At 45.5% G+C, this 14,245-nt stretch overlaps 1 pseudogene; it reads left to right on the top strand.

Annotated features, from left to right (window-relative positions):
- LOC135534847 (dorsal-ventral patterning tolloid-like protein 1) overlaps positions 1 to 10,592 on the top strand; it is a 20,312-nt pseudogene extending 9,720 nt beyond the window's left edge.
- The last annotated feature ends 3,653 nt before the right edge of the window (positions 10,593 to 14,245 follow it).

Genomic DNA, 14,245 nt, shown 5'->3' with positions numbered 1-14,245 from the left:
GGAGGTTAGTTTCACTCTCTAAATGTCCCTGTCTGTCTCTCTCCTCGTCTAGAGTGTGGAGGGAGGTTAGTTTCACTCTCTAAATGTCCCTGTCTGTCTCTCTCCCTCGTCTAGAGTGTGGAGGAGGTTAGTTTCACTCTCTAAATGTCCCTGTCTGTCTCTCTCCTCTTCTAGAGTGTGGAGGGAGGTTAGTTTCACTCTCTAAATGTCCCTGTCTGTCTCTCTCCTCGTCTAGAGTGTGGAGGGAGGTTAGTTTCACTCTCTAAATGTCCCTGTCTGTCTCTCTCCTCTTCTAGAGTGTGTAGTGAGGTTAGTTTCACTCTCTAAATGTCCCTGTCTGTCTCTCTCCTCTTCTAGAGTGTGGAGGGAGGTTAGTTTCACTCTCTAAATGTCCCTGTCTGTCTCTCTCCTCGTCTAGAGTGTGGAGGGAGGTTAGTTTCACTCTCTAAATGTCCCTGTCTGTCTCTCTCCTCTTCTAGAGTGTGGAGGGAGGTTAGTTTCACTCTAAATGTCCCTGTGTGTCTCTCTCCTCTTATAGAGTGTGTAGTGAGGTTAGTTTCACTCTCTAAATGTCCCTGTCTGTCTCTCTCCTCTTCTAGAGTGTGGAGGGAGGTTAGTTTCACTCTCTAAATGTCCCTGTCTGTCTCTCTCCTCTTCTAGAGTGTGGAGGGAGGTTAGTTTCACTCTCTAAATGTCCCTGTCTGTCTCTCTCCTCTTCTAGAGTGTGGAGGGAGGTTAGTTTCACTCTCTAAATGTCCCTGTCTGTCTCTCTCCTCTTCTAGAGTGTGGAGGGAGGTTAGTTTCAGTCTCTAAATGTCCCTGTCTGTCTCTCTCCTCGTCTAGAGTGTGGAGGGAGGTTAGTTTCACTCTCTAAATGTCCCTGTCTGTCTCTCTCCTCTTCTAGAGTGTGTAGTGAGGTTAGTTTCACTCTCTAAATGTCCCTGTCTGTCTCTCTCCTCGTCTAGAGTGTGGAGGGAGGTTGAAGGCAGAGACTCGTCAGAAGAACCTCTACTCACACTCCCAGTTCGGAGATAACAACTACCCTGGTACACACACACACACACACGCACAGACGCACACACACACGCACACACACACACACACACACACAGACACAGACACAGACACAGACACAGACAGGCACAGACACGCACAGACACGCACAGACACGCACAGACACGCACACGCACACACACACACACACGCAGACGCACACACAGACACAGACACAGACACAGACACAGACACACACACACACACACACACACACACACACACACACAGACACACACACAGACACACACACACAGACACACACACACACACACACACACACACAGACACAGACACACACACAGACACACACACAGACACACACACAGACACGCACACAGACACACACAGACACACACACAGACACGACACACACACACGCACACACACACAGACACAGACACAGACACACACACACACACAGACACAGACACACACACACACACACACAGACACAGACACACACGCACACACACACACACACACACACACACACACACACCCTCTGCAGGACGACTCCAGGCTGTATAGACTGTTCTGTGGTTTGTATGATGTCACAGCTGTCAATCCAAAGGAACATTTACACTTGTCAGGATGATGGCTTTTCTATTAATTTAATTTCTATTGTTTTCTGTTCGTCTCTTTTCCACTCTATTCTATTCTATTCTACTCTACTGTATTCTATTCTACTCTACTCTGTTCTACTCTATTCTATTCTACTCTACTCTATTCTACTCTACTGTATTCTATTCTACTCTACTGTATTCTATTCTACTCTACTCTGTTCTACTCTATTCTATTCTACTCTACTCTATTCTACTCTACTCTGTTCTACTCTATTCTATTCTACTCTACTGTATTCTATTCTACTCTACTCTTTCTATTCTACTATTCTACTGTATTCTACTCTATTCTATTCTACTCTAATCTATTCTACTCTACTGTATTCTATTCTACTCTACTCTGTTCTACTCTATTCTATTCTACTGTACTCTATTCTACTCTGTTCTACTCTATTCTATTCTACTCTACTCTATTCTACTCTATTCTATTCTACTGTATTCTATTCTACTCTGTTCTCCTCTATTCTACTCTACTGTATTCTATTCTACTCTATTTTTCTATTCTACTGCTACTGTATTCTATTCTACTCTGTTCTATTCTATTCTACTCTATTCTACTCTATTCTATTCTTTATTCTACTCTATCTGTTCTACTCTACTCTATTCTATTCTACTCTACTATATTCTACTCTATTCTAATCTCTACTCTACTCTTTTCTACTCTACTGTATTCTACTCTATTCTACTATATTTTCTCTACTCTACTTCAATCTGCTTTACTCTACTCTTTCTATTCTACTCTACTTCTGCTCTACTATATTTTACTCTCCTCTGTTCTCTATTTTACTCTACTCTGTTCTACTCTATTTTACTCTATGTTACTCGATTCTATTCTACTCTACTCTACTCTACTCTATTCTGTTCTACTCTAATCTACTCTACTCTACTCTATTTTACTCTCCTCTGTTCTACTCTATTTTACTCTACTCTACTCTATTCTGTTCTACTCTATTCTACTCTAATCTACTCTACTCTACTCTATTTTACTCTCCTCTGTTCTACTCTATTTTACTCTACTCTATTCTATTTTATTCTACTCTATTTTACTTTACTCTACTGTACACTCGTCTCCTCTCTGCTCTCCTCTTCTCTCCAGGCCATACGGACTGTGAGTGGTTGGTGACGTCAGAGGAGGGTTACGGAATAGAGTTGACCTTTACGACCTTCGAGGTGGAGGAGGTTACTCGGACTGTGCTTATGACTCCATAGAGCTGTACGATGGTTATGACTCCAGCTCACACAGACTGGGTATTTCTGTATATTCTGGGGTAAGGAGGGGTATCACATAATGACTCTAACTCTTTAGACTACTGGTTCTGTGGTTCTGGGGTAAGGAGGGTATCACATAATGACTCTAACTCACACAGACTACTGGTTCTGTGGTTCTGGGACTATCATAATGACTCTAACTCACACAGACTGGTGTTCTGTGGTTCTGGACTGGTTATCACATAATGACTCTAGCTCACACAGACTGGGATGGTTCTGTGGTTCTGGGGTAAGGAGGGGTATCACATAATGACTCTAACTCACACAGACTGGGTCGGTTCTGTGGTTCTGGGGTAAGGAGGGGTATCACTAATGACTCTAACTCACACAGACTGGGATGGTTCTGTGTGGTTCTGGGGTACTCTATCACATAATGACTCTAACTCACATAGACTGGGTGGTTCTGTGGTTCTGGGGTAAGGAGGGTATCACATAATGACTCTAACTCACACAGACTGGGTCGGTTCTGTGGTTCTGGGGTAAGGAGGGTATCACATAATGTCACATTGACTCTAACTCACACAGACTGGGATGGTTCTGTGGTTCTGGGTTAGGAGGGGTATCACATAATGACTCTAACTCACACAGACTGGGATTTCTGTGGTTCTGGAGGTAAGGAGGGTATCACATAATGACTCTAACTCACACAGACTGGGATGGTTCTGTGGTTCTGGGGTAAGGAGGGGTATCACATAATGACTCTAGCTCACACAGACTGGGTCGGTTCTGTGGTTCTGGGGTAAGGAGGGTATCACATAATGACTCTAACTCACACAGACTGGGTCGGTTCTGTGGTTCTGGGGTAAGGAGGGGTATCACATAATGACTCTAACTCACACAGACTGGGATGGTTCTGTGGTTCTGGGGTAAGGAGGGGTATCACATAATGACTCTAACTCACACAGACTGGGTCGGTTCTGTGGTTCTGGGGTAAGGAGGGGTATCACATAATGACTCTAACTCACACAGACTGGGATGGTTCTGTGGTTCTGGGGTAAGGAGGGGTATCACATAATAATGACTCTAACTCACACTGACTGGGTCGGTTCTGTGGTTCTGGGGTAAGGAGGGTATCACATAATGACTCTAACTCACACTGACTGGGTCGGTTCTGTGGTTCTGGGGTAAGGAGGGGTATCACATAATGACTCTAACTCACACAGACTGGGTCGGTTCTGTGGTTCTGGGGTAAGGAGGGGTATCACATAATGACTCTAACTCACACAGACTGGGATGGTTCTGTGGTTCTGGGGTAAGGAGGGGTATCACATAATGACTCTAACTCACACAGACTGGGATGGTTCTGTGGTTCTGGGGTAAGGAGGGGTATCACATAATGACTCTAACTCACACTGACTGGGTCGGTTCTGTGGTTCTGGGGTAAGGAGGGGTATCACATAATGACTCTAACTCACACAGACTGGGATGGTTCTGTGGTTCTGGGGTAAGGAGGGGTATCACATAATGACTCTAACTCACACAGACTGGGATGGTTCTGTGGTTCTGGGGTAAGGAGGGGTATCACATAATGACTCTAACTCACACAGACTGGGATGGTTCTGTGGTTCTGGGGTAAGGAGGGTATCACATAATGACTCTAACTCACACAGACTGGGACGGTTCTGTGGTTCTGGGGTAAGGAGGGGTATCACATAATGACTCTAACTCACACAGACTGGGATGGTTCTGTGGTTCTGGGGTAAGGAGGGGGTATCACATAATGACTCTAACTCACACTGACTGGGTGGTTCTGGTTCTGGGGTAAGGAGGGTATCACATAATGACTGGTTCTGGGGTAAGGAGGGGTATCACATAATGACTCTAACTCACACAGACTGGGTCGGTTCTGTGGTTCTGGGGTAAGGAGGGGTATCACATAATGACTCTAACTCACACAGACTGGGATGGTTCTGTGGTTCTGGGGTAAGGAGGGGTATCACATAATGACTCTAACTCACACAGACTGGGATGGTTCTGTGGTTCTGGGGTAAGGAGGGTATCACATAATGACTCTAACTCACACAGACTGGGTCGGTTCTGTGGTTCTGGGGTAAGGAGGGGTATCACATAATGACTCTAACTCACACAGACTGGGACGGTTCTGTGGTTCTGGGGTAAGGAGGGGTATCACATAATGACTCTAACTCACACAGACTGGGTCGGTTCTGTGGTTCTGGGGTAAGGAGGGGTATCACATAATGACTCTAACTCACACAGACTGGGATGGTTCTGTGGTTCTGGGGTAAGGAGGGGTATCACATAATGACTCTAACTCACACAGACTGGGTGGTTCTGTGGTTCTGGGGTAAGGAGGGGTATCACATAATGACTCTAACTCACACAGACTGGGTCGGTTCTGTGGTTCTGGGGTAAGGAGGGGTATCACATAATGACTCTAACTCACACAGACTGGGTCGGTTCTGTGGTTCTGGGGTAAGGAGGGGTATCACATAATGACTCTAACTCACACAGACTGGGATGGTTCTGTGGTTCTGGGGTAAGGAGGGGTATCACATAATGACTCTAACTCACACAGACTGGGATGGTTCTGTGGTTCTGGGGTAAGGAGGGGGATCACATAATGACTCTAACTCACACAGACTGGGTCGGTTCTGTGGTTCTGGGGTAAGGAGGGGTATCACATAATGACTCTAACTCACACAGACTGGGTCGGTTCTGTGGTTCTGGGGTAAGGAGGGGTATCACATAATGACTCTAACTCACACAGACTGGGACGGTTCTGTGGTTCTGGTGTAAGGATGGGACGGCGGGGGGGTTAGATGGGGTAGATGGTGTCATTGAATGTTATTGAATCACATACATAACCTATGTCACCAGGAACTAGCCCTGGTTACCAGTGTTTGTTGTCAGGTATCTTGGCCGTAGGCAGGGTAACCAGGAACTAGCCCTGGTTACCAGTATCTGTTGTCAGGTATCTTGGCCGTAGGCAGGGTAACCAGGAACTAGCCCTGGTTACCAGTATCTGTTGTCAGTTATCTTGGCCGTAGGCAGGGTAACCAGGAATTAGCCCTGGTTACCAGTATCTGTTGTCAGGTATCTTGGAACCAGGAACTAGCCCTGGTTACCAGTGTGTTGTCAGTTATCTTGGCCGTAAGGCAGGGTAACCAGGAACTAGCCCTGGTTACAGTATCTGTTGACAGTTATCTTGGCAGGCACAGGAACTAGCCCTGGTTACCGGTTTGTCAGGTATCTGGCAGGGTAACCAGGAACTAGCCCTGGTTACCGGTATTTGTTGTCAGGTATCTTGGCCGACATAATGACTAGCCCTGGTTACCAGTGTTTGTTGTCAGTTATCTTGGCCGTAGGCAGGGTAACCAGGAACTAGCCCTGGTTACCAGTATCTGTTGTCAGTTATCTTGGCCGTAGGCAGGGTAACCAGGAACTAGCCCTGGTTACCGGTATTTGTTGTCAGGTATCTTGGCCGTAGGCAGGGTAACCAGGAACTAGCCCTGGTTACCAGTGTTTGTTGGTTATCTTGGGGGCAGGGTAAGGAACTAGCCCTGGTTACCAGTATCACATTATCTCTAACTAACCAGACTGGGACCAGTATCTGTTGTCAGTTATCTTGGGGGCAGGGTAACCAGGAGGGGTATCACAGTTATCTTGACTCTAACCAGGAACTAGCACAGTATCTGTTGTCAGTTATCTTGGCCGTAGGCAGGGTAACTGGGTTACTTTGGGGTATCTTGTCAGGAGGGGTAACCAGGACTGGCCCTAATATCTGTTGTCAGTATCTTGGCAGGCACTGGAACTGGGTTCTGGGGTAGGAGGGGTATCACATAATGACTCTAATGCTCACACCAGAACTGCCCTGGTTACCGGTCGGTCAGGTCTTGGTTCTGGGGTAAGGAGGGGTATCACATAATGACTAGCCCTGGTTAACTCACAGACTGGGAACTGGTTCTGTGTTTGTTCTGGGGTAAGGAGGGGTAACAGGATAATGACTATCTAACTCACACAGACTGGGCCACCGGTTCTGTGGTTCTGGGGTAAGGAGGGGTATCACATATCTGACTCTAACTCACATTTGACTGGGATAACCAGGTTCCTGTGGTTCTGGGGTTATCTTGGCCGGTAGGGGTATCACATAATGACTCTAACTCACACCCTGACCATTGGTTAATCAGGTTCTGTGGTTCTGGGGTAATCTTTGCCGTGAGGGGTAACCAGGGAACTCCCTGGTTACATAATGACTTGGCCGTAAGGGTAAACTAGAACTAGCCCTGGTTACAAGTGTTTGTTGTCAGTTATCTTGGCTGAGGCAGGGTAACCAGGAACTCCCTGTGGTTTTGTTGTCAGGTATCTTGGAGCAGGGTAACCAGGAACATGGTAATGACTGTTGTCAGTTATCTTGGCACAACAGGAACTAGCCTGGTTCTGTTTGTTGTCAGTTATCTTGGGGTAACCAGGAACTAGCCCTGGTACCAGTATCTGTTGTCAGTTATCTTGGCCGTAGGCAGGGTAACTCTAGCCCTGGTACCAGTATTTGTTGTCAGGTATCTTGGTTCTGTGGTTCTGGGGTTTGTTGTCAGGTATCTTGGAGGGGGTAACCAGGAACTAGCCCTGGTTAATTTGATCTTGGCTAAACCAGGAACTGGCCCTGGTTACTATTTGGTCAGTTATCTTGGCGTAGGCATAACCAGGAACTAGCCCTGGTTACCAGTGTTTGTTACTCACACCGGGAACTAGCCCTGGTTCTATTTGTTGTCAGGTTCTTGGGGTAACCAGGAACTAGGGTACCAGTATCTGTTGTCAGTTATCTTGGCCGTGAGCTCTAACTAGCCCTGGTACCAGTATTTGTTGTCAGGTATCTGGGATGGTTAGCCCTGGTTACCAGTGTTTGTTGTCAGGTATCTTGGCAGTAGGAGGGTAACCAGGAACTAGCCCTCACATTTGTTGTCAGGTATCTTGGCCGTAGGCAGGGTAACTCACAACTGCCCTGGGGTATGGTTCAGGTATCTTGGTTCTGGGGTAACCAGGACTAGCCCTGGTTACCGGTATTTGTTGTCAGGTATCTTGGCCGTAGGCAGGGTAACCAGGAACTAGCCCTGGTTACCAGTGTTTGGTCAGTTATCTTGGCCGTGAGGGTAACCAGGAACTATCCTGGTTACCAGTATCTGTTGTCAGTTATCTAACTCAGGAACTAGCCCTGACTGGGTATCTTTGCCGTCAGGGTAACCAGTGGTTCTGTTGTCAGGTATCTTGGAGGGGGTATCCCTGGTTACATAATGTTATCTTGGCTAACTAACCAGGAACAGACCTGGTACCAGTATCTGTTGTCAGTTATCTTGGCCGTAAGGAGGGGGAACTATCACATATTTGTGTTATCTTGGCCGTGACTAACCAGAACTGCCCTGGATGGTTTGTTGTCAGTTATCTTGGCAGTAGGAGGGTAACACCAGCCCTGGTTACCGTTATTTGTTGTCAGTTATCTTGGCCGTAGGCAGACCAGGGCTAGCCCTGGTACCAGTATCTGTTGTCAGGTTCTTGGGGTAACCAGGAACTAGCCCTGGTTACCAGTATTTGTTGTCAGTTATCTTGGTCGTACATAACCAGGAACTGCCCTGGTACCAGTATCTGTTGTCAATCTTGGTCAGGCAGGGTAACCAGGACTGGGATGGTATCTGTTGTCAGGTTCTTGGGTAAGCAGGGTAACCAGGAACTAGCCCTGGGTATCTGTTGTCAGTTATCTTGGTCGGGGGTTAGAACTGGCCCTTTAGGTGTCAGGTATCTTGAATGGCAGGGTAACCGGGAACTTATGTTTGAATCACATAACAGGAACTAACCGGTATTTGTTGTCAGGTATCTTGGCAAGAACCAGGGAACTAGCCCTGGTTACCGGTATTTGTTGTCAGTTATCTTGGCCGTAGGCAGGGTAACCAGGAACTAGCCCTGGTTACCGGTGTTTGTTGTCAGTTATCTTGGCCGTAGGCAGGGTAACCAGGAACTAGCCCTGGTTACCAGTGTTTGTTGTCAGGTATCTTGGCCGTAGGCAGGGTAACCAGGAACTAGCCCTGGTTACCGGTATTTGTTGTCAGTTATCTTGGCCTGTAGGCAGGGTAACCAGGAACTAGCCCTGGTTACCGGTATTTGTTGTCAGGTATCTTGGCCGTAGGCAGGGTAACCAGGAACTAGCCCTGGTACCAGTATCTGTTGTCAGTTATCTTGGCCGTAGGCAGGGTAACCAGGAACTAGCCCTGGTACCAGTGTTTGTTGTCAGGTATCTTGGTCGTAGGCAGGGTAACCAGGAACTAGCCCTGGTTACCAGTATTTGTTGTCAGTTATCTTGGCCGTCAGGCGGGGTAACCAGGAACTAGCCCTGGTTACCGGTGTTTGTTGTTAGGTATCTTGGGTCAGAGGGTAACCAGGAACTAGCCCTGGTTACCGGTATTTGTTGTCAGTTATCTTGGCCGTAGGCAGGGTAACCAGGAACTAGCCCTGGTTACCGGTATTTGTTGTCAGGTATCTTGGCCGTAGGCAGGGTAACCAGGAACTTGCCCTGGTTACCGGTATTTGTTGTCAGTTATCTTGGCCGTAGGCAGGGTAACCAGGAACTAGCTCCGGGTAGCTTTATTTGTTGCAATGTTGAAAATCCAACAATATGTGGATAATGTTTTTTATTTATTTTAGATGAAATAGTGAATTTTTCAAGAAAAGTCCAACTGTACTGTATGTATTCATCTACTGCTATTATCTCTATGCTCCATCTTCTCGCCTCTACATTACCTCTCTCTCTCTGTCTCTCCTTGTCTCTCTCCGTCATACCTCTCTCTGTCATCCCTCTCTCTCTCTGATCAATCTGTCATCTCTCTCTTATCTCTCTCTTGGTCTCTCTCTATCTCTCTGTCTCTCTCTCTCTCACTCTCCTCATCCCTCTCTTTCTCATCTCTCTCTCTCTCTCTCTCTGTCATCTCTCTCCCTCTGATCCCTCTCTTTCTCTCTCTCATCCCTCTCTCTCATTCTCTGTCATCTCCCTCCCTCCCTCCCTCCCTCCCTCCCTCATCTCTCTCTCTCTCATCCTCTCTCATCTCTCTCCCTCTCATCCTCTGTCATCTCCCTCCCTCCCTTCCTCTCTCTCTGTCTCATCTCTCTCCCTCTCATCCTCTATCCTCTCTCTCTCATCCTCTGTCATCTCTCTCCTCTCATCCTCTCTCTCTCTCTCTCTCTCTCGGTCTCTCTCTCTCTCTCTCTGATCCCTCTCTCTCTCTCTGATCTCTCTCATCTCTCTCTCTCTCATCCTCTGTCATCTCTCTCCCTCTCATCCTCTGTCATCTCTCTCCCTCTCATCCTCTGTCATCTCTCCCCCTCTCATCCTCTGTCATCTCTCTCCCTCCCTCCCCAGCCCAGAGAGGAGATCTACTCTGCGGGTGACGCGGTGTTGATCCGTTTCATAGCGACGACACCATCAGTAAGAAGGGGTTCCACATCCGCTACACCAGCACCCAGTTCCAGCAGAACCTTCACACCAGGAAGTGATGTCACAACACCCCGACCCCTAGCCTCACTGTGCCGACAAGACAACCACAGGCCCCTTTTCTCCTCTGACTGACAGGCGCCAAACAGACACACACACACACACACACACACACACACACACACACACACACACACACACACACACACACACACACACACACACACTGTTTTGAAGAGAGGAGTGAGTGTGGGTGAGAACCAGAGGAGAGAGGAGGACTGATCAGTCCATCTCTTAACAGGAGCTTCTAGAACTCTGAGGACTACATGTGAAGAGAGACTGGATCACAGCTTCACACTGCAACAGGATTAATGGAACTGCTTTAACGACGGGAACTGGATTAAATACTGAAACTGGATTAAATACGGAAACTGGATTAAATACTGAAACAGGATTAAATACGGAAACTGGATTAAATACTGGATAAATACTGAAACAGGATTCAATACTGAAACTGGATTAAATTCTGAAACTGGATTAAATACTGAAACAGTCTTCAATACTGAAACTGGATTAAATAAACTGATTAAATACTGGGATTAAATACTGAAACAGTCTTAAATACTGAAACTGGATTAAATACTGAAACTGGATTAAATTCTGAAACTGGAGTGTGAACAGGAACTGGATTTAATACATGGAACTGGACTAAATAACTGACTGGCTGTTTGGCTGTCTGAGTCGCTGACTATTTGACTGAGTTACTGGATGACTATTTTACTGGCTGACTGACTGACTGTCTGATTGGCTGGTTGACTGACTGACTGGCTGACTGACTGACTGACTGATTGACTGGCTGACTGACTGTTTGATTGGCTGGTTGACTGATTGACTGGCTGACTGACTGTCTGATTGGCTGGCTGACTGTTTTACTGGCTGTTTGGTAGGTTGACTGACTGATTGGCTGACTGATTCACTGATGGACTGGCTGACTGACTGATTGGCTGACTGAGTCACTGATGGACTGGCTGACTGACTGATTGGCTGACTGATTCACTGATGGACTGGCTGACTGACTGATTGGCTGACTGATTCACTGATGGACTGGCTGACTGACTGATTGGCTGACTGATTCACTGATGGACTGGCTGACTGACTGATTGGCTGACTGATTCACTGATGGACTGGCTGACTGACTGATTGGCTGACTGATTCACTGATGGACTGACTGACTGATTGGCTGACTGATTGATGGACTGGCTGACTGATTGGCTGACTGATTCACTGGACTGGCTGACTGACTGATTGGCTGACTGATTCACTGATGGACTGGCTGACTGACTGATTGGCTGACTGACTGAGAGAAGCATGAGGTAACGCTGAGGCAACATTATACAAACTGAGAGACAACATCCTGATAACTTTCTGACAACTTCCTGTTCAGACAACGTTTCAGACAAACCTCATACAAACCGAGAGACGACGTTCAGACAACGGCCAGACAACGGCCAGACAACTTACGGTGCTGACAACGTTCTGACCATTTTTGAGGTTTGACAAAGTCCTGACAATGTTCTGCTTAGAAAACATTCTGACAACGTTCAGGCAAACATTATACAAACTGAGAGACAATGTCTTTCTGACAACGTTCTGACAACGTTCTTCTGAAAACGTCCTGACAACGTTGGGTTTTGACAGCACTTATATTGCCTTAGAACCAAATGTACGTTCTTGAGTCTCTCTAACATTAGTTGTTATTTGTTTGTTTGTTTGTTTGTTTTGAATAATTTGATTTGACAATGAGTTTGCAGAACTTGAAAGATTTATTGTTAAATAAGAAAAAAGAGGAAACTAGTCAGGTGTGTGTGTGTGTGTGTGTGTGTGTGTGTGTGTGTGTGTGTGTGTGTGTGTGTGTGTGTGTGTGTGTGTGTGTGTGTGTGTGTGTAAAGAGTTGTCTCATGTATTGTATGTGCCAAGCTCCTGGTGATCCTGTCCCTCTGTAGGATCTGTCGAGACCTCTCTCCTCCATGTTTGTAGTTCTGTTCTATCATATCTCCTCCATGTTTGTAGTTCTAAGGAACAAAAATGGCTTCCTCTCTATGCTGAGTCATTAAAACTACACACAGGTAAAAGATAACTGGTTTGTGTTGTAAATGACTACTGAATGATACGGCAGTCATGATGTAATGAACTGTGTGTGTGTGTGTATGTACAGTACCAGTCAACAGTTTCGACTCATTCCAGGGATTTTCTTTATTTGTACTATTTTCTACATTGTAGAATTATAGTGATGACATCACAACTATGAATTCACACATATGGAATCATGTCGGAACCAAATCAAAATATATTTAAAATCAAAACTATGAAATAACACATATTTCAAATCAGATGTTATTGGTCACATGCACATGGCTAGCATATGTTATTGATCACATGGTTATCAGATGTTAATGGTCACATGGTTAGCAGATGTTAATGGTCACATGGTTAGCAGATGTTATTGGTCACATGGTTAGCAGATGTTAATGGTCACATACATGGTTATCAGATGTTATTGGTCACATGGTTATCAGATGTTATTGGTCACATGGTTATCAGATGTTATTGGTCACATGGTTAGCAGATGTTATTGGTCACATGGTTAGCAGATGTTATTGGTCACATGGTTAGCAGATGTTATTGGTCATACACATGGTTAGCAGATGTTAATGGTCACATGGTTAGCAGATGTTATTGGTCACATGGGTTAGCAGATGTTAATGGTCACATGGTTAGCAGATGTTATTGGTCACATGGTTAGCATATGTTATTGATCACATGGTTAGCAGATGTTATTGATCACATGGTTAGCAGATGTTAATGGTCACATGGTTATGAGATGTTATTGGTCACATGGTTAGTAGATGTTATTGGTCACATACACATGGTTAGCAGATGTTGTTGGTCACATACATGGTTAGCAGATGTTATTGGTCACATGGTTGGCAGATGTTAATGGTCACATGGTTAGAAGATGTTATTGGTCATACACATGGTTAGCAGATGTTATTGGTCACATGGTTAGCAGATGTTATTGGTCACATGGTTAGCAGATGTTATTGGTCACATGGTTAGCAGATGTTATTGGTCACATGGTTAGCAGATGTTATTGGTCACATGGTTAGCAGATGTTAATGGTCACATGGTTAGCAGATGTTAATGGTCACATACACATGGTTAGCAGATGTTATTGGTCACATGGTTAGCAGATGTTATTGGTCACATGGTTAGCAGATGTTATTGGTCACATGGTTAGCAGATGTTATTGGTCACATGGTTAGCAGATGTTATTGGTCACATGGTTAGCAGATGTTATTGGTCACATGGTTAGCAGATGTTATTGGTCACATGGTTAGCAGATGTTATTGGTCACATGGTTAGCAGATGTTATTGGTCACATGGTTAGCAGATGTTATTGGTCACATACACATGGTTATCAGATGTTATTGGTCACATGGTTATCAGATGTTATTGGTCACATACACATGGTTAGCAGATGTTATTGGTCACATACACATGGTTAGCAGATGTTATTGGTCACATACACATGGTTAGCAGATGTTATTGGTCACATGGCAGATGTTATTGGTCACATACACATGGTTAGCAGATGTTATTGGTCACATGGTTAGCAGATGTTATTGGTCACATGGTTAGCAGATGTTATTGGTCATATACACATGGTTAGCAGATGTTATTGGTCACATGGTTAGCAGATGTTATTGGTCACATACACATGGTTAGCAGATGTTATTGGTCACATGGTTAGCAGATGTTATTGGTCACATGGTTAGCAGATGTTAATGGTCACATGGTTAGCAGA

Source organism: Oncorhynchus masou, unplaced genomic scaffold (genome assembly GCF_036934945.1).
Source record: "Oncorhynchus masou masou isolate Uvic2021 unplaced genomic scaffold, UVic_Omas_1.1 unplaced_scaffold_4010, whole genome shotgun sequence".
Taxonomy (NCBI): Eukaryota; Metazoa; Chordata; class Actinopteri; order Salmoniformes; family Salmonidae; genus Oncorhynchus; species Oncorhynchus masou.
Note: the sequence above shows the minus strand (reverse complement) of the source record. Positions and strands in the feature narration are given on the sequence as shown.